This window comes from Vulpes vulpes, chromosome 6 (genome assembly GCF_048418805.1).
Source record: "Vulpes vulpes isolate BD-2025 chromosome 6, VulVul3, whole genome shotgun sequence".
Lineage (NCBI taxonomy): Eukaryota > Metazoa > Chordata > Mammalia > Carnivora > Canidae > Vulpes > Vulpes vulpes.
In genome coordinates this window covers 39569037-39589181 of record NC_132785.1, presented here as the reverse complement: position 1 = coordinate 39589181, position 20145 = coordinate 39569037, and positions in this window count along the sequence as shown.

Sequence of the window (20145 nt, the reverse complement as noted above, 5' to 3'; positions counted from 1 at the left end):
GCGGTGTGTTTACTAAATAGAAGTATTCTGTCCAGCAAAACACAAAGCCAGTGTTCTCCTTAGGATTTTTATGGTTTCAGGTCTCGCAGTTAGGTTTTAATCGGTTTTGAGTTGATTTTTATGTGTGACATTAAAAAGTGCTCCAGTTTCATTCTTTTACACGTAGCTGTCCAGTTTTCTTAGTATCATTTATTGAAGAGACTTTCTCCTAATTGTATATTTTTGCCTCCTGTGTCATAGATTAATTGACCATATAAGCATGTTTTTTTTTTTTCTGGAATCTTTATTTTGTTCTATTCTTTATTTCTTTTTTTGTGTGTGCCAGTACCATACTGTTTTGATTACTACAGCTTTATAATATCTCTTGAAATCTGAAATTGTGAGGCCTCCAGCTTTTTCTTTCTCAATATTGCTTTGGCTATTCATGGTCTTTTGTGATTCCATAGAAAATTTGGTATTATTTATTCTAGTTTTGTGAGAAATGGTGTTGGTATTTTGATAGGAATTTCATTGAATCTGTAGACTGTTTTAACAGTCTTAATCTTTCAATCCATGAGCATGAAAAATATTTCCATTTGTTTGAAATTTTTTCATCAATGTTTTAGTTTTCAGAGTACAGATCTTTTATTCCTTGAGTAATTTTTTCTTTTGGTGTGATAGCAAATGGTGCAGGGAGGGACGAAGGAAGAGAGAGAATCCCAGGCAGATTCCTCACTTAGCAAAGAGCCTGACGCAGATCTCATGATCCTGAGTTTCTCAACTAACTGAGCCAGTCAGGCACCCCAACCTAAAACTTTTCTAATAAGTAAATTCATTTAATAAAAACAGAATCGGGCATCCCAGGTGGTTCGGCATTTTAGCGCTGCCTTCAGCCCAGGGCCTGATCCTGTAGACCCCGGATCCAGTCCCACGTCCGGCTCCCTGAGTGGAGACTGCTTCTCCCTCTGCCTGTGTGTCTGCCCCCCCTTCTCTCTCTCTCTCTCTCTCTCTCTCTCTCTCTGTCTCTCAAAAATAAATAAATTAAAAAAAACAGAATCAATGATGTAAACTCCACTCTAAGAACCATATATAATAAATATATAAATACATAAATAAATATATAAACAGTAGAGCAAAACTAATTAATGAAAATAATAAAAATGAAGGCAAAAACCAGTAACATAGCAGTCAGACATGTAATAGAAAAACTCAAAAAAAAATTTTTTTGAAAATAAAGTAAAAAGAAAATCTTTAACAAAACTGGTAAAGTAATACAGAAAATTAAGATTACAAATATTATGAATAAAAAAGGAAACACTACTTCAGATTCTACAGAAATATAGAGAATAATTATAGCACTTACAATAACTTATGCAACTTTTTTTTTTTTTTTTTGAAAAATCATTTTGTATAGGGAAATTCCTTCAGGATCCCTGGGTGGCGCAGCGGTTTGGCGCCTGCCTTTGGCCCAGGGCGCGATCCTGGAGACCAGGGATCGAATCCCACGTCGGGCTCCCGGTGCATGGAGCCTGCTTCTCCCTCTGCCTGTGTCTCTGCCTCTCTCTCTCTCTCTCTCTGTGATTATCATAAATAAATAAAAATTAAAAAAAATTATTTAAAAAGGAAAGGCATTATAATAAATGCTACAGGATAAATAGTGATAAATTTTTCCACAAAGATTTCTTCAAGTCAAGATGGCTTTTTAATAAATCTTTTCCAAACATTTAAGGAAGAAATGGTAGCAATCTTATATAAACTCTTACAGTGGGGTTCCCTGCGTGGCTCAATGGTTAAGCGCCTGCCTTCGGACTAGGGCGTGATCCTGGAGACCTGGGATCGAGTCCTACATTGGGCTCCCTGCATGGAGCCTGCTTCTCCCTCTGCCTGTGTCTCTGCCTCTCTCTCTCTCTCTCTCATGAATAAGTAATTAAAATCTTAAAATAAATACATAAAATAAAATCTTAAAAAAATAAATAAACTCTTACAGTGTATAGAATAAAAATTACATTCCAATATGAATTTATGATTTTGTTTATTTGTGTGAAAGAAGAGAATGTGCATGAGTGGTGGGAGGGGGAGAAGGAGGAGGGGAAGAAGAACAGACTCCCTGCTGAGCATAGAGCCCAGAGCTGGGCTCCATCCCAGGACCCTGAGATTATGATGTAAATTTAAGTTAGCCACTTAAACTGCTGAACCACTCCAGTGCACCTCATTTAGCTTTATTTAAAAATAGAGTTGCAAATTAACTGATGAATTACTGAACTTTACATCTGAAACTAATGCCATTCTATATGTTGGCTAATTGAATTTAAATTAAAAAATCATATAGTTGCAAATTTTAAACAAAATTACCAGAAATAATCCAGAAATATGCAAAAAGAATATTATGTTGTTTAAAAAGTAAGATTTATTCTAGGAATACAGGGTTGTTTATAACACTTGAAGTTTAATCAATAGTTTCCACATTAAAAGAAAAAAATAAAATAAAATAAAAATAATATAATTATCTTAGATGAATAAATTCAAGACATATCTATCATTTTACCAGATCCTTAATCTGGTGTGATGTACATAGAAAAAATAAATGCCATTGTTTAATATTTTTCCTCTGAGACTGAGAAAAATATTTACCGATTATTGCCAGTTCTAGTCTATATCCAATGTAATATGGCAAGATATAAGCATATTAGCTGTTAAAATTGGGCAAAAGTTGATTTTCTACATGTGTCGTGATAACATTATAGAAAATCATCCCCCCTCAAAAGAATAAATACAATAAAAAGGAATTAATAACTGAATTCAACTGAATACAAAGTAAACGTATTTTTATCAATTATATTTATATTAACAATGATAATGACATTTAAATAGGCATAAACCTTAAATGCCTAGAAATATCTAAATGTACAGTTACTCCAAGTTTATAGATTGTTAGACTGTATTAATAATATGTCTTTTCTTACCAAATTTCACTAAAGATTCTGTGCCAACCCAGATAGACGCCAGCAGGATTTTTTATTTTTTAGAAATTGAAAGGATGATTCTAACATGTGGATGGAAATGCAAATAATATAGAATATCCAAGGGAATTTTGAAGCTGAATAGAGCTGGAGGACATATATTACTACTTACCAAGACTTATTATAAATATAGTCATTCAAATAATGTAATATTGGCTCAAGGACAGACAGTTGGTCCAGTGGTACAGAATACAAACTCCAACTAGAGACAAACATACTAATTATAATGCATTAAGGCTCCACTGAAAATTTACTAGGGAAAAAAAATGGCCTTTTCAATCAATTTGATATACAAAAAGGAAAAAGTAATCTTAACCCATTTCTCCTTCCAAACAAGTATAAATTAATTTTAGGTGGTGCCTAAACTTTATAGACTTAAATGTTAAACCTAAAGTGATCAAAGTTCTAGAAGAAAACATGTCTATATTAACTTGATCTGTGCATATATTTTTGAAATAGCACATAATAAGGAGTAAGTATAACAAAATGTTGAAAAATTATATTTCATTAAAATTAAAAAATTCTGATTTTCAAAAGATCTGATCATTAACAGGAATGATAAGGAAAAATAATAGCCCTACACAGAGACATTTTTATATTTACGCAAGAAAGAGGCTACAAAGAGTTAAACATGTGCTTCACAAGAAATATAAAATAGCTTTCAAAAGCTTATGAAAATGTTTCAAAATCATTATTCATCATAAAATGCAAATTAATGTCAGAAGAAACAATCACTGCATATCCATCAGGATAAATAAATAAAACAAAATACCAAGAGTTGTCAATGTAGAGTAGTGGAGAGGATACTGTATTGCTAGTGAGAATAAAAATTTGTAAAACCATTATGAAGGAAATGTTTTGCTAAGTACCTGTTTGAAAGAAATTTTGCAGAACTCATTCATACAATTGGAATCAGCAGTTTTTAGTATATATCCAATAGGAATGTACCAAAACAGGTGAGTGGAAGTTTTACTCAGAATCCCCAACTGGGAATAACTCCATGTCCAGTAACAGTAGAATGGGTAAATCAGGTACCTTTCTATCTTGGAATTCTATACAAAAATGAAAAAGATCAAATAGCTGTTACAGATACTGTGGATGAATTTCACAGATATAATGTTGGTTAATGAAGTGAGATAAACAGTTCATGTTGTATGATTCTACTTGTGTTAAGTCACAAATAGGCAAATCTAATCTATGTTTTTAAACCAGACTAGCATTTCAGTTGAGTATGATCCTGTCTGAGACATGGCATAAAGTAAACTTTTTGGGTATTACTTACAAAATCTTGATCTGGGAATTGGTTAAATAAGTTGCACTTTTAAGATATGTATATGTTATGTGTGTGATAACTTCAGAAAATGGAAATAAGAATATTTGTGTACACTAATTCTACGATGTATATTATAAAAAATACTTTGACAATTGAAAAATATTCTCATTCTGGAACTCATGAAGTAAAATGTATAAAACACAGATTAATGCACCACTGTAAATTACATTATTCTTGGTTAGTTTTCCTGTTCCAGCAGTGTAATATGATATTAAAGCTATAAAATATTTTAGGCAAGCATACGTTTACTTAAGAAAGGAAATTAGCATCATCATCCATTGTCATCCTATCCATTAGTATCCTACTTAGAGTAAGGTATTATTAAAAAGACTCTCATAAAGTATAAATTTTCAGATTTATAAGAACTCTAACATGGTGTGAGATACTAGTATGCATCAGATCAATAAATAGTACCTATATCATAACCTGAATATCTTAAATAAAAATATAATTATCTTCCATAGCATAGCATTACACTGCATTTCTAATATATGGCAATATTAACGTATGGAAATAAAATTCACTGACTTATAAAAGTGGAAGGAGTTTGATCCTAGTTTTTGGAGATTGTTGAAAAATGAAAATTATATATATATATATATAGTGCCATTTGTTTGTCAGGCACTATTCTATGTCCCATAAAGGTAATGTATCACTTAATATAACAATAATTACAGTATGTATTTTATCCTTTATTGATCAATAAACTGAATTCAGAAGAAATAATACCCACTTAAAAAACATCCATACACCTTCTATATGTAATGAGACATGAAAGAGTTAATATTTCCTGGAGCCATTATACAAGTTCCAAACCCGTTACAACTTTAGCAGTGTGATTATTAATATTGCTTCTGACAGGAATTCTTCCCAAAATGGCATATTTGGGAGAAATTAGATAAAATAATTCTTGGCTCATTTTATTAGATGTGATATTTTCTTCTTCTGGTAAGTCTACAGAGCCAAAATGTCCTTAGATAAGTCTTAATTTAAATCCTTCTTAATTATACCTCATCAGAAAAATTGTGAATTTAAATTGGAATATAGATAAAAATTTTGCTCATTTGTGGTCAAGACTAAAGAACATTCTTAGCTATTCTAATACTTGGTAGAATATAGCAGAAACTCTTTTACATAAGGGTTTCCAATTAAGAGGCAAAGAACCCAATGGAAAACAGCCAGGGTTGTCTTTGTTTTTGGCAGTCATCCCTGGTTGTCTCCTTACAGTAATCTCCTAGATATCTTCCATGGTATTAGAACTCCAAGATTGTTCACAAGCCTCCAATTTGCTGTATTTTTCAAGGGTTCTCTGCCTCTCTTAAGAAACAATTTTTGCCAAAAATAGTGGTCTCATTTCTCTCAGTGAATGATTGTTTTAGGTAAGGGCAACTGACAAAATTGTGGCAATTCAGAAGTACAGAAAAGTTCCCAGAAAGCGATCTATGAAGGTTTTTCTTGTTCCTAAAGGAGTTAAAATATGAGAATATTCTTTTGTCTGCTTCTTGAACCTGTCCTCTACACATGACAACTTGAAATGGCAGTACCATCTTGGAACTATTTGTACGAAATCAACATGCTAAGGAGGGAAGAACTGAAGACTCCATTCTTATTTAGACCTGGAATTAACCATACCTGGAATTGCCATACTACCATACCCATTGTTGGGTGTTTGATACTTGCAGCTGCAAACATAATAATGATTATTTTTTTTACATTAAAACATCTACAAAACTGATCCTGTGTCAGTTATAGAGCAGATTCCATATAAATACAATTGAAATGTTCAGATTTTTTTGTTTGACTGAAAGGAGAGCCAAAGAGATCATTTCAGAAAACAACTCTGTGTGGGTATTCTGCAAGGGATAAGAGTATGTTCCTGGTGCTCCATAAGATTAAAGTTCAATAATCTCAAAACAGCATTGGAGGTATTAAGATCGATGTGTGAGCATCCAGTATTTTGTGAGCATAAAAAAACATTCTTATACTCTCAAATATTTAAAAAATGAGTAACTTAAATTAGTTATTAATAGATATGAAAATGTGAAATTTTAAATTTCACTCCTTATAAAAGTGTAGTTGACTGTGGTATATTTGAGGATGCAACTTAAGGGTGCTAAAGAAAAGAAGTACTCTAGGCTGAACAAGACTCTTTGACTAAAGAAAGTTAACAATGAACTATTCTTCTTGTTATATCATGACTTTGAAGGTAATGTGAAGGCCCATGGCACACAAAGAGAAAATTGCAAGAGAAGCCAAGTGGCATTGGCACAAGTTTTGCAAAGAGTATCTGAAAAGGACATATACTCTTTATGATACCATGTTGCATGTAAATGAGCAGAATATTTTTACCAGGCCTAGCTGGGGCTACAGAAATATACACATACATGGATATGGATATGTACTCATTCTGTGAAACCTAGATCTATAAATTTCATAAAAAGTTAATACTTTTCATTTCTTTTGAAAAATCTAAAAATGTGCTCGCACTGAATTTGGATTCCCACATGGCAGCAGTCAGCTGTGATTGCTTGAATTCTGTCTCCTTTAGTTGGGATATGCTCTTTCTCTCCTGTGGGTACTCTTGATTGCTTCTAGAACATTAAAATTAGTGACCAGCTGCTATTTACTTTCAAACCCTAGCCAGATTTCCTCCATGAGGTTACCATCTTACTACATATATATATTTGTGTTTGCAGCCTTCACCATGGTTTCATCAGACTGACATCTACAGTGAACTCACCACAGAGTTTTAATTTTATTTTAGCTCCTTGACACTTTTGAATTTTTAATTTTGAGTCTCACTTACCTCACCCTGGCTCTACTTAGGAACAGATTTTTTTTTCCCAGTTTCAGCTCCTTTCTGCATTGTATATAGTATGTAGGGCATGGATTTGTACCACATTGACTAGACAGGTTCTTTTGTAGTTGTTTTGTGTTTTGGGGGGTTTGTTTGTTTGCTCTACATTACTTTTTTTGAGTACTATTCTCCATACAGACTGAACACTGTAAGGATCTGTATGTTTGGATTAGGATGCTAAATATGTTAAGAGTTGATGGTGAAAAAGAAGAGAGTCAGAGGGTGTAATTTGCGAATGGGAATATTGACTTCTAATTCCTAATTATGTAGCTTTCTTCAGCATCCCCATAATCAGTTATTTTCCTTTTTATTGTTAAGTTTTCTTCATTTATGATTTCATTTCCTTCTGCACACACTTGGGTTCCTTTAGAATTGATGTGATTGACAAGAGACTGTGAAAAAGACTTGCTACACATTTAAAATATTTTTTATCAGGGATGCCTGGGTGGCTCAGCAGTTGAGCTTGAGCATCTGCCTTTCGCTCAGGGCATGAACCCGGATTCCCGGGATCGAGTCCCACATCAGGCTCCTTGCATGGAACCTACTTCTCCCTCTGTCCATATCTCTGCCTCTCTTACTGTATGTCTCATGCATAAATAAATAAAATCTTAAAAAAATATTTTAATCAGTAGTTCTCATATACTTCCAATTATGTTTTTTTTTGCTACAAGTCAGAAGTGTGAAAACATTATGTAATTAAATGTATACTATTCATATTGTTGTATTTCTTTTCCTTTTTTTTTTTGTTGATGGGCATCATTTTGGTTATCTCTAGTTGGACAAATATAAACCATGAAGATTTTTGTACAATATAAGAATTTTTTGTGAATATAAGAATTCCATTTCTCTTGGCTAGACATCTATAATTACAATTACTTAGTCATAGGTAGGATTATGTTTAATTTTATAAGACACTGCCCAACCTTTTATCAAATTGGTTTTACCATTTATGTTTTCACCAGCAATGTATGAAAAGTCCAGTTGCTTCATATTCTTATCAACATTTGGTGTTGTCAGCCTATTTTTAACTTTGGCCATTCAAATACCTATATAATGATATCTAATTGTGGGGTTGTTTTTTTTTTTTTGTATTGTAAGAATGTATTTGTTTTGTAAGTAACCATCAAACTGTCTTCTGAAGTGGCTGTATTATTTTGCATTCCCAACAGCAGTGGATGGGAGTTTCTTTTTGTCTTAGGTTCTCATTTAAATTCCAATTAATTAACATACGGTAATATTAGTTTCAGGTATAAAATATACTGATTCAGCACTTCCATACAATATCCAGTGCTCATCACAAATGTACTCCTTAATCCCTATCGCCCATTTTACCCATCCCTCTGCCTATCTCCCTCTGGTAACTGTCGGTTTGTTTTCTATACTTAAGAGTCTGTTTCTTGGTTTTCTCTATCTCTCTTTATTTTCCCCTTTGCTTGCTCTCTTTATTTTTTCCTTTGCTTAAATTCCACATATAAATGAAATCATATGGTATTTGTCTTTCTCTGACTTATTAATTCAATTACTTATCTAACATACATTTACTGAGCTGCTTCTTAGTGAACTTCTCAAATTATTGAAGAGAAATTGGATACAGCAGCAGTAATAACTAATATATATATATAATATAATATACTTTTAAGGTGGTTTCTAATTGTAATTTTGTATGAAATTTCTTTTCATTATCGTTATTAATGGCTAGATAAAGCAATTGCAAAATGATATTCAAGCTTATAGCATTTATCATAAAAATAGAGTTAAACCACATTATAGAATAACCTCAAGCAAAAAAAACTGCATAAGTAACTAATATGACTAACTTCCTAACTAGGATAATGGCACTCATAGTCTCTATTCTGAAAAAAATTAAAAAAAAGAGAGAAAGAAAGAAAACAGTCCAGTCAAAGGTATAATTTCCTAGGATTGTTCTTTTATACTTCCCCCATAAACTTTCTCATTTCTATTATTCACTGTATCCTATATTTAAATGGACGTATTTAATTTCTGTATCTTTGTCCATCTCCTTCCTCTTCCCCTTTTCCCCTCCCTCCCCCTTGCCTTCCTCCTCCACCTCCTCTATTTCTTCTCTTTGTCCCAGTCTTCCTCCTTCTCCTTTACTTCTTGAATAATCACCATAGATTTAGACAAGTATCACAAATACTCGTATGGTGTTCAGTGGCCTAATGCTTCCAGAGAAAATGTGTCTTTAGAGAAGTTTTAGTTGAATACCAGTGAAGGACAAACAATTAACCATACACAGCAAGTAGAAGGTTATCGATTATTCAAGGAGATGGTAAGAAAGAATGATCTATTTTTTTGGACTTAATTTAAAAATATAATTACATAAAATTGGTATTAATGATATAGTATGACAATTTGACTTTAATTGGATCTGTTTTTTTGAATTATAGAAAATATGATTCCATCATTATTTCTAAAATTATGCCATTTTATAATAATTTCAACTTCACAATTTCTCATTATTGTTTTTTAAAGATGTATTTATTTATTCATGAGAGATACAGAGAGAGAGAGGCAGAGACACAGGCAGAGGGAGAAGCAAGCTCCCCACAAGGAGCTCAATGCAGAAACTGGATCCCGGATCCAATCCCAGGATCATGCTCTGAGCCAAAGGCAGATGCTGAGCCACCCAGGCATCCCTCATTACTGTTATTTTTTACTATTGTTCAAAGGCAGAGAAATGTAAAAGTTATCCAAGAGAATCATTGCATGAACTATAAGGAAATATTTATTCTTACAGAGATGGTTTCAAAATAGATAATTCTGAAACAACATTCATATCATAACATAAAAAACAGTCTGAAAGGGAGACCACAGAAAAAGGAAGAGGGAGCATACATGGTGTCATTTTTCTGCTTGTGGAATGTTACTGGATAGGTAGCCTTCATAATCCTAAACTTTTGAGTGTTTTGGCTCTTAAGGTGTGTTTTTGGTTTGTGTATTTGTTGTGTTAGGATATAAGGGGAGAACAAATTTGGTATATTTTAGAAGCAACTTTTATAAACAAAAGGCATGTTAGTGATGAGAACTAATGAGTAAATGTGCAATTTAACAAGGGGAAAAAGATGACAGTAGGGGGCACCTGTACACCTCAGGGTACAAATAAGAGAAGGACAAATAGCAATGTAGTAGAAAAATTACATTTCAGTCATGGCAGTTTGCAGTTGACCTAATGACAAGGTCGAGTATTATGCACTGAGTGTAAAATTAATGTCAAGTCGAAATAGGCTTTTCATCTGGATGGCACTTGCTAATGCAAAGCATTTTAAAAAGAAGCCATCAGCAACACTTGGGGAAAGATAATTCTGAAAGGAGAAGTAATTCATGTCATTTATTTTAAGAGGAAAAATAAACCCTTGAGAGCAAAGCTTTCATTTCCACGTTTAATTTTGAAGAAAAAGGAGTCAGATGCAGACAAAAGTCAGATATCAATAATTATTTCTGTCCACCTGGAACCAGGATAGTAATTTAATTTGTATTAATGCAAAATTGAACATTTTTCTTTTTACTGATAAAAGACCTTTGGTATAATGTCCAATCTTAACCAAAGTAGCATTTATTATTCTAAAAAATGGTAAACAATGTAACTTAGATTAATAATACTTGGTGTGTTAGATGAGAAGCAGCTTTCCAGCTAGCACTAGACTTCCCAAGCCCCTGGAGACTAAATCCCTATGTCAAAAGAAGTAGGAACTAGGTCATGCTTCTCAAACTTTTCTCTGCCAGTCTGCTGTTGAATGATAAGGATCCAGATGTACTAAGAAATGGAAAGAATCCTAGTTCCTAGATCATCACATGGAAGTCTACACATTGTCTTGAACCATCCTTATTTGATGAAAGAGAACAAGAATAAACTCTACAGAGTTAAACCACTGAATGTTTGAAGTTTTATTTTTCATATTTAACATCCACCTACAAAAACAATACATATATTTTCCATGAAAAACAGTGAATCTTTACACATGGGTAAAATGGATCTACTGGAATATAACCAATGGAAGAATAATTCCTTACAAAATCAGCCCAGGATGGGTTTTTTGTTCTGTTTTGCTTTCTGATTTTAAAGTTATAAATACATCATTCCAATTTCCATTCAATATGTACATAAATGTTCTAGGGAACAATGCATAGTCACTTTATTCAATAGAATTTGCGATATAAGATACACAAAATGTTATACCTGATCATTTTTATACATTCAAATAAATTATGAGAGTCTCAAGAATGAGCATTCCATTTTGAAGATCGAGTAATCACCATATATTCCTGTGTCAAGAATGTCAAACTCCAATACCAATTCAAAAAAGCAATCAAGTCAAATTCCATATTAACAGGTTTTGTACCCAACACTGAGAACTGTATCTTAAGGGTTGATCTAAGCAAAACAAAATATAAATGCCAAGAATGGAGTTTGTTTTCTCAAGAATCAGAAGAAAGGAGAGTAAAGCAAAATTATAAACTAAAAGTCAGGAAGTAACAGACACACATATATGAAAAATTTATTTGCTGGTTAACACACATTCTTACCTTCCTCCCTCCCTCCTTCCCTCCCTTCCTCCCTCCCTCCCTCCCTCCCTCCTTCCTTTCTTTCTTTCTTTCTTTCTTTCTTTCTTTCTTTCTTTCTTTCTTTCTTTTTTCTTTCTTTCTTTCTTCTTTCTTCTTTCTTTCTTTCAATGGTGTTAGAGACTATACTATGAATGAAATATGTGAAATGAAAAGATCTAACGTTTTAATATGCTGAGTATATCACAAAAAGTAAACAATTGAATTAAATGTATGCAATTTTGAAAGTTATGTTATGAAGTCCTTAATTATACAATATACCTACATACCGACATACAATGCATATTGACACGTCATATTAAAAAATGCAATTAAAACCTCAAGTTTTATTAAAATTATACCTGTAAGATTTCTATAATCCATTTTAATGATAAGTGGTAAGTGAATTTTATACTTTCTCTAAAGTCACCTTCTGGAATGGAGAACAAGTGGATATTTTACATGAGCATGTTTTGGGGGATTTTTGGAGTTTTATGTTTTCAGCCATATTCTGTCATAGTTTAACCAGTCTTGAAAGGAGTATGAATCAATCAGGCAAGATGAGATTATGGGGCAATAACAAAGAACCCCAAACACTAGCAATAAAGTTACAAACGTTACCTTGTTTGTCTATTTTCACTTTTTGTTTCTCAATTTCTCACCAAAATCACATATGTAAAAGGGCCTTTAGGGTTCTCATATATGTCATTGTCATCCTCACGAAGTAGCCACCCAATATTAGAAACATTGCCTCCAAAGGGGGGAAAAATGACACTGAGCATCCTCTATATTTATTAAATAGTCCACTTGGAAATGAGGCAAATGACTTCTACTCATATTTCACTGGAAATAATAGCAAGAAAAAACATAATATTATGATAAGAAAGTTCAAGCCTACAGAGTGACTGAAGAGAAAAAGATCTACAATATTTGTGAAGAAATGTAATGTGTATTAGACTACCTGTTAAATAGAAGACATTGAAACATCTTGTTGTGTAAGTGTCAAAATTCTGAAGTAAACATTAATTTTTCTGTGTGTCTTCTTGATTAGAAAAATTAATTTACTTTCTCGATTTCTCATGTCAACTAAACAGCAGAGTTGATGCTCAAACTGCCATTTAGCAATTGGTTGAAAAAAATATTTTTTCATAGTTAAAAATGGAGAAAGATTCCTTGTCGAGTTAACTGAATGCAAATGGTATCATAAATTTGATTCCAGCTCTATTGAAAATAAACTCCACATTTATGTGCTTCTGTAATTAGTTCCAATCAGCATGCTATAAATATGTAAAGGTTTTACCCATCTATCACTTGTGTCTCCAGTTTAAAGCTCTTCAGTTGAAAAGACAAACACAAATTCTAAGCAGGCATTCCTTCAGAGTGGATTTGACTGTGGCTGCAATAAAAGCTATAGACAACTCCCTTTTTTATTTTCTTGAGTTTTAAAGTCTTATTTTTTTCTTCTAGTGAATATAGTATTCATTGTTCTCTAAAAACAGAGAAAACTAAAAGAAGTCATGTTAAAATTGAAAAGAAATAAATTTTGGTTATCATGGAGGCTTGAGAGACGGCAATAAATCCTCTTTAATAATCATCTAAAGGTTTATGATAGCAATAGCAGCATAGGAAAAGAAAGTTGCTTAGTAAAAAATAAAAATTAAAAAAATTTGCTTAGTAAATATTTAGGGAAAAATGTGGGAGTTTCCCATGATTCCTTGCGTTTCTCTTATATTGTAGGTCTATTTAACTCAATAGTGTTCAGCATGTTTACAACCATGAAACATAAAAGAAGTCTGACACACCTCCAACCGTAGCAATGCTGCACTTTTGCAATGATCCTTTTAAAGGTTTACAAGTGGGATGGAACACATCACTTAAGGGATGCTTTGCATTTAAAATTTTCCTCAGCAGAGTGATGTCTTAAAATATGCAGTTGGAAAATTCTCCCTGGAAGGGATTCTGACATACACTTCAAATCAGTTATTTTAGCTGAAGGCAAATGAAAACTATCCCAACACTAATTTTCTTTATATGTTAAATAAGAAATCAAGACTGGAAATTTCATTGGGTTCATATTCCTAGAAGTTGTCAAAACGTCATGTTAAAATAATTTACTAGTATAGCTTCATATCCATGCCATCAGAAGCATCTATATAATTAAACAATTCCCAGCAACAACAAACAAAAACAATTAAAAACAAAAAGTAATTATTCCAGTATCCTTGGGCTAGATAAGTGTAGGTATAACAAAATAGACTTATGTGCAATTTGTTAATTTATTTTAGATCAGATAGTGAGATTTTTATCTCAAAACCAGTTTAGTGGAATTTTGTTTGGAAGCACCTCATTTTTTTAGATACTACAGATATTCAAAGATAGTGTATTACTAAGAATATTAATATCTCAATATAAACTTAAGCCTTTTTTAAGGAGTCCACTACCTATTAAATCATTTATTTAGCATATATTTATTGAGCACTTCGTATGTGAGAAAAAATGATATATTCTGGGGCACCTGGGTAACTCAGTCAATTAAGCATGTGACTTCAGCTTAGGTCATGATATCAGGGTCCTGGGATGAGCCCTGCAACCTAAGGCTCTCTGATCAGCAGGGAGTCTGCTTCTCCCTCTGCCCCCACCCTCCTCATGGGCCCTGTGCATGCTGTCTCTCTGTCTCTCAAATAAAATCTTTAAAAAACAAAAAAGATACATTCTACCCTTCAGCAGTTTACAGCCTAGTGGCAGAAGAAAAATAGTCACTCAAATAAATTAAAAATTACCAAATACAGATAATCGTTATAAAAGAAACTGTGAATCACTACTCATAAAGCATATAATGCACACCTCACTAACTTGGAAGATATGGGAAAGTTTCCTGCAAAAATGACTTGTAGCTGGAGTATGAATCATTGTTAGAAGTTAAAGAGACAAGATTCAATGTTTGGGAAGCAGAGCTCTGCAGAGAGAATTTCTAGGAGCAGAACAGTATACATAAAAGTCCTTAACGTAGAAAAGAGCGTGAGATATTTGAGGAACCCACATCAAACCAGGGAAACCAGAGCATGGCCAGCCAGAGAAAGAAAGGTAGTATGTAAATCCAGAATGCCTTACAAGGAATAAAAAAATACTTGCTCTCATAAGCAGACTTGTAGGTGTGTGTTTTGGGCCCATGACTAATGATAACTTAACAGATTTTATAAATTTAATGATACTATTAAACTATTAAATTTGCATTTTTAAAAGACATTTTGCACTGTAAAGAACCAATCAGCTAGGGTAACTCAGTCAGTAAAATGTCTGACTCTTGGTTTGGCTCAGGTCCGTAGTGGGATTGAGCCCCACATTGAGCTCTATCTATGCTCAGTGTGGAGTCAGCTTCAAATTCTTTCTTCTTCCCTCTACTCCTCCCCACTCCCACACTGTCTCTCTCTCTCTCTCGAATAAATAAAAATCTTTAAAAAGAAAAAAAAAAGAACCAATCAAGTTCTTTTTTGTGAGGAACACAGTAAGCCATGTAATTTATAAAATAAACTTTCGTTCATCAACCAATAATCACCCTGAGACTGTTATAGAGAACTTTCCTCAATAAAAATTACTCTAAAAGTAATACCCTTATAGAATTTTTTGAAAGTATTTGGTAATCACTGTGAAGGTTTTCTATCTGAATACACATATGTATTCAGTCTCTGAAAGGAAAGGCTTAGTAAATTGAAAGCATTTGCTATGTGATTTAAAATGATAAAAGGGAAAATTAAATTGATAAAATACATTGTGCAAGAAGAGGCAGCTATAAGGTTTTTTAATTTTTATTTTATATTGGAAACAGTGTTCTGTAACATTTATACTTATGGTACTATAGCTTTTGTAAAACTCATAAGTTGTTGACAAACCCACTAATATTAATATTATATTATATTATATTTATTATATTATATTATATTATATTATATTATATTATATTATATTTATTATAGTCTTATATCATAGTTTAGTATAAAATGTTGCCATAAAGCTTTATTTCCCTATCTATACTAAAAATAAACTTCTTGTATTAAAACAACCAAATCCAAATGGTTAAATAATTACAAAATTTACCAAAAAGGTACAAATCAATAGAGGCTATCTTATTACTGGTTTATTGTTAATGTGGAGATGAACATGTAAAAAAATCCAACTATTGTCTAATCTTACAATGATCCTATTAATTCAACCAACATAACCTGGCTGTTTTTCAATTTTTTTTAAGTAGGCTGCACGTGCATCATGCAGCCCAGCATGGAGCTGGAACTCACAACCTTGAGATCAAAACCTGAGCTGAGACCAAAAGTCAGATAATTAATGGCCTGAGCCACCTGGGTGCCTGATAGCATTGCCTTTTTAAGTTATTTTCTTAAGTGTTAATGAAAATGTAAGAAGTGATTATCATGTGCTGCTTTACTCTCATTTTAAGAAAAAGTTACCTAAGATACATAAATGAGGACATTCAAATGCCAAATTTTCACTCTTTGTCTTCTATAAAAAGAAATAATGCAGACTCAGGGATCATCCTCAAAAACCTCTGTTCACACACTCTGGAAGACCAAGAATGACTTCCAGATGAGGGCATAATTGTCCATTTTATGATTTCTTATAAAATGAGCTTTCTCACATTTGGCAGTCTCCAGTAATACATTAAGTCATGACAGGTATTAATTAACGATGGGTGCCCTTCTCTTGACATCGTGAGTCTCAAAAATACTTTATCTTTCACTAGATTAGAGACTGTAAGAAATGACTAAAACCAAAAATAGGAATTAATTAAAGATTTCATTAACCTCAAAGGTAATGTCTGATTTGTTTTCAAGCTGAATTTCACAACAGTCTTGTCAGAATCAAACTCAAGTCAGGTGACTTAATGGAATATCTACTGAGTGAAGAATTAGCATTAACATCCTGAAAGAAAATAAACACAAGTACAGAATCTGTTATAGCACTTGAAGTCATATAGGAATAGGCATTTAGAATTATTTTAATTAATATGATTAGAAATTCTTTTTGATTATTTCTGTTACCAGCACATTGAGGCAGTAAAAAAAGTGTATATTGTGATTTAAAAAAAATTTTTAACAACTTACACCCATTTAAAGTGAACATCCATGTCCTTCTTTTTTTTTTCCCATGTCCTTCTTTTAATAACATTGTACATAGAGTTAGTATGTAAAATGAGGGATAATAAAATAGAGAGATTAACCTGTAGTCCTGTGATGGTGATTAATATTTATACTATATCATCATAGTTTTCTTTTCATCATCAACATCATAATAATTGTAGGGATGGATGTATTAGTCAACACGTCGTAATCAAAACATGTCTCAAAGATAAGGCCTAATCGAACTGAAGAATTTAGCCGGGAAAAAATATTGTAGAAGAAAAATATAGATACTTGCTGTATCAATATTTTGCAGTATTTTTGTCATTTTGACTATCATCTAATGTCAAGTTCTCTGACTGAAGTCTCAGTGAATTAACTCTATCTTGGAATATTCCTCTAAAAGCAACAGCAAAATTTCTATTTGTAAGTGTCCTTAATAAAGCAGATATGGAAATCATTACCCTAAGGTATCATTTCAGACCAAGGATAAATTTTATAATAATGAAAATAAAAGAGTATCCCAGTTGCATAACAGTTGTTAAGAGCATGTTTTACAAATTCATTTGAAATATACCTGTATTCAAATAAACAACAGGAAGTACTAATGGTCTTTGTATCTCAACTTTTGTCAAAAGGAACACATCCTTTAGAAGAAGGAGTATATCTCTATAACATAGAAGATTTATAACATATTTTACTGCCAATTTTCATCTAAGTGAAAATGAGATAGCTTATGAGGTTAAGTTTGTAGTTTTTGAAACTGAAATGAAAGCAAAAAGGAACTATTGGGACTATGTCAAAATAAAATGATTTTGGGATGCCTGGGTAGCTCAACGTTTGGGCTCCTGCCTTCAGCTCAGGTCGTGACCCCGGGATTCGGAATTGAGTCCCACATCAGGCTCCCTGCGAGGAGCCTGCTTCTCCCTCTGCTTGTGTCTCTGCCTCTCTTTCTCTCAGTCTGTGTCTCTCATGAATAAATAAATAAATATTTTTTTAAAAATTTAAAAGTAAATAAAAAGATTTTCCACAGAAAGGGAGACCATCAACAAAACAAAAAGGCAACATACTGATGGGAGAAGATATTTTCAAATGATATATCTAATAAGGGGGTAACATCTAAAATATATAAGGAACTTATGCAACTTACTACTTGCCCCAAAAAAGATAATATGAAAAAACAGGCAGAGGACTTTAATAGACAGTTTGCAAAAGAAGACCTACAGATGGCCAACAGATACATTAAAAGATGCTCAACATCATTCATCATCAGAGAAATGTAATCAAAATCACAATGAGATATCACTACACACCTGTCAGAATGGCTAAAATCAAAAAGATAAGAAATAGCAAGTGTTGGCGAGGATGTGGAGGAGAAGTAACCCTCATGTATGGTTGGTGGAACCATAAATTGGTATAGTCGCTATGGAAAATAGTATGAAATTTTCTCAAAAATTAAAAATAGAAATACCATATGATCCAACAATTTCACCCTGAATATTTACCCAAAGAAAACAAAAACACTAATTTGAAAAGATATATGTACCACAATTGTTTACAGTATTGTTTACAGTAGCTGAGTTATGGAAGCCACATAAGTGTCCATAAATACACAAATGGATAAGGAAAATATAATAAACATATATTTATGACACATAAAAGGGATGAGATGGTGCCATCTACAACATCGATTGACCTAGAAGGTATTATGCTAAATGAGATAAGTGAGACAGAGGAAGACAACATATAATTTCACTGATATGTGTAAACTTAAAAACAAAACCAAAAAGAATCAGACCTATAAATACAAACTGATGGCTGTTAAGAGAAGAGAAATGGATAAAATGAAAGGAGAAGGGTGAGAGATACAAGCTTCCAGTTATGGAATGAATAAATCATGGGAATAAAAGTTAAAGAATAGGGAATATAGTCAATGGTACTGCAAGAGCACTGTATGGTGACAGGTGGTAGCCATACTTGGCAGGGAGCATGGCATAACATACAGAGGTATTAAATCATGATGTTGTACACCTGAAACTAATGTAACATTGTATGTCAACTACACTGAAACAAAAATTTATAAAGTGAAACTATATTTAAGCTAATTTATTGCCTAATAAGACGCAATCATTTGATGAACTCTAATAATAGGAAAATAATTCCAAGGTTTTTGCTTGGAAAGACCTAGTTCTACAAATTTTCCATGAGTGACATGGGCTTTAAGACACCTTTAATAATTAAGTAGTATTTGTACAAATCCTTCATCATGTGATGTAATGAGAATTCCCCTGGGAGTCAGGAATTGTGCATTTTCATCTCATTTCTGCTGCTTCTTAGTTGAGCAAGTCACAGAATTGGCCAAATCCTTAAGTTCTTCATATATATTTGTACAATTCTCAATTAGACTAGAAGGTCTTTAAGGTTTTTCCTTACCTAACATTCTGTTGTTTTTTACATCAACATTCCCAGAAGCAGAAAAACTCTGTACCTTTTATTCACCAATACATGGGTATTCTGGATGGGTTTTGTTGAATGACAATTATACCCAATAAAGTATTTGACATTTGCTTATATAAGGCCATGATTACTATATATGTCAAAATAAATAATGTTTTATACAGCCTTTATTAATAAATTAAATGAACCTCAAAACATTGTATAAGATGCAAATATAGATCTTTTTATTTCAAATTTAATTGATTCAGGAACAATGCTCTCTGATTTGATTTGTATAAATTTATGGGTATAGAGGCATCTGAGGGGCTCAGTTAGTTCAGCATCTGACTTGGTTTTGGCTCAGGTCATGATCTCAGGGTCAGTATGGAGTCTGCTTGGGATTCTTTCCCTCTTCCTCTCCCATCCCCTCTACATATGCACTATCTCTCAAATAAATAAATAAATAAAATATTTAAAATAAATAAATAGATTTGGAAGTATAAATAGGTCATCACTAAGTACTAAAAATGTAGTCCTCTGATTCATATATCAAAACTGCAGTCATCACTGGTATAGCACTTTAAATTTTCAGTGTTTTGTTTTTCATGCACTTTAAATGCCTAACTATTTTCTTGGGCTTGAAAGTATAGAAGAGATTTAAACAATCTAATTGGGTACCAGTGGGAGCCACAAAAATCTAACATACAGGTTGAAGAGTTAATAAGGGAAGAAAAAGTAGCATATAAATAAACAAGGAAAAAAAGATGAAGGAGAAGTAGGGTGAACAGAGAAAGGAGGCAGAAGGAGGAAATAAAGAGAAACATATAGGAA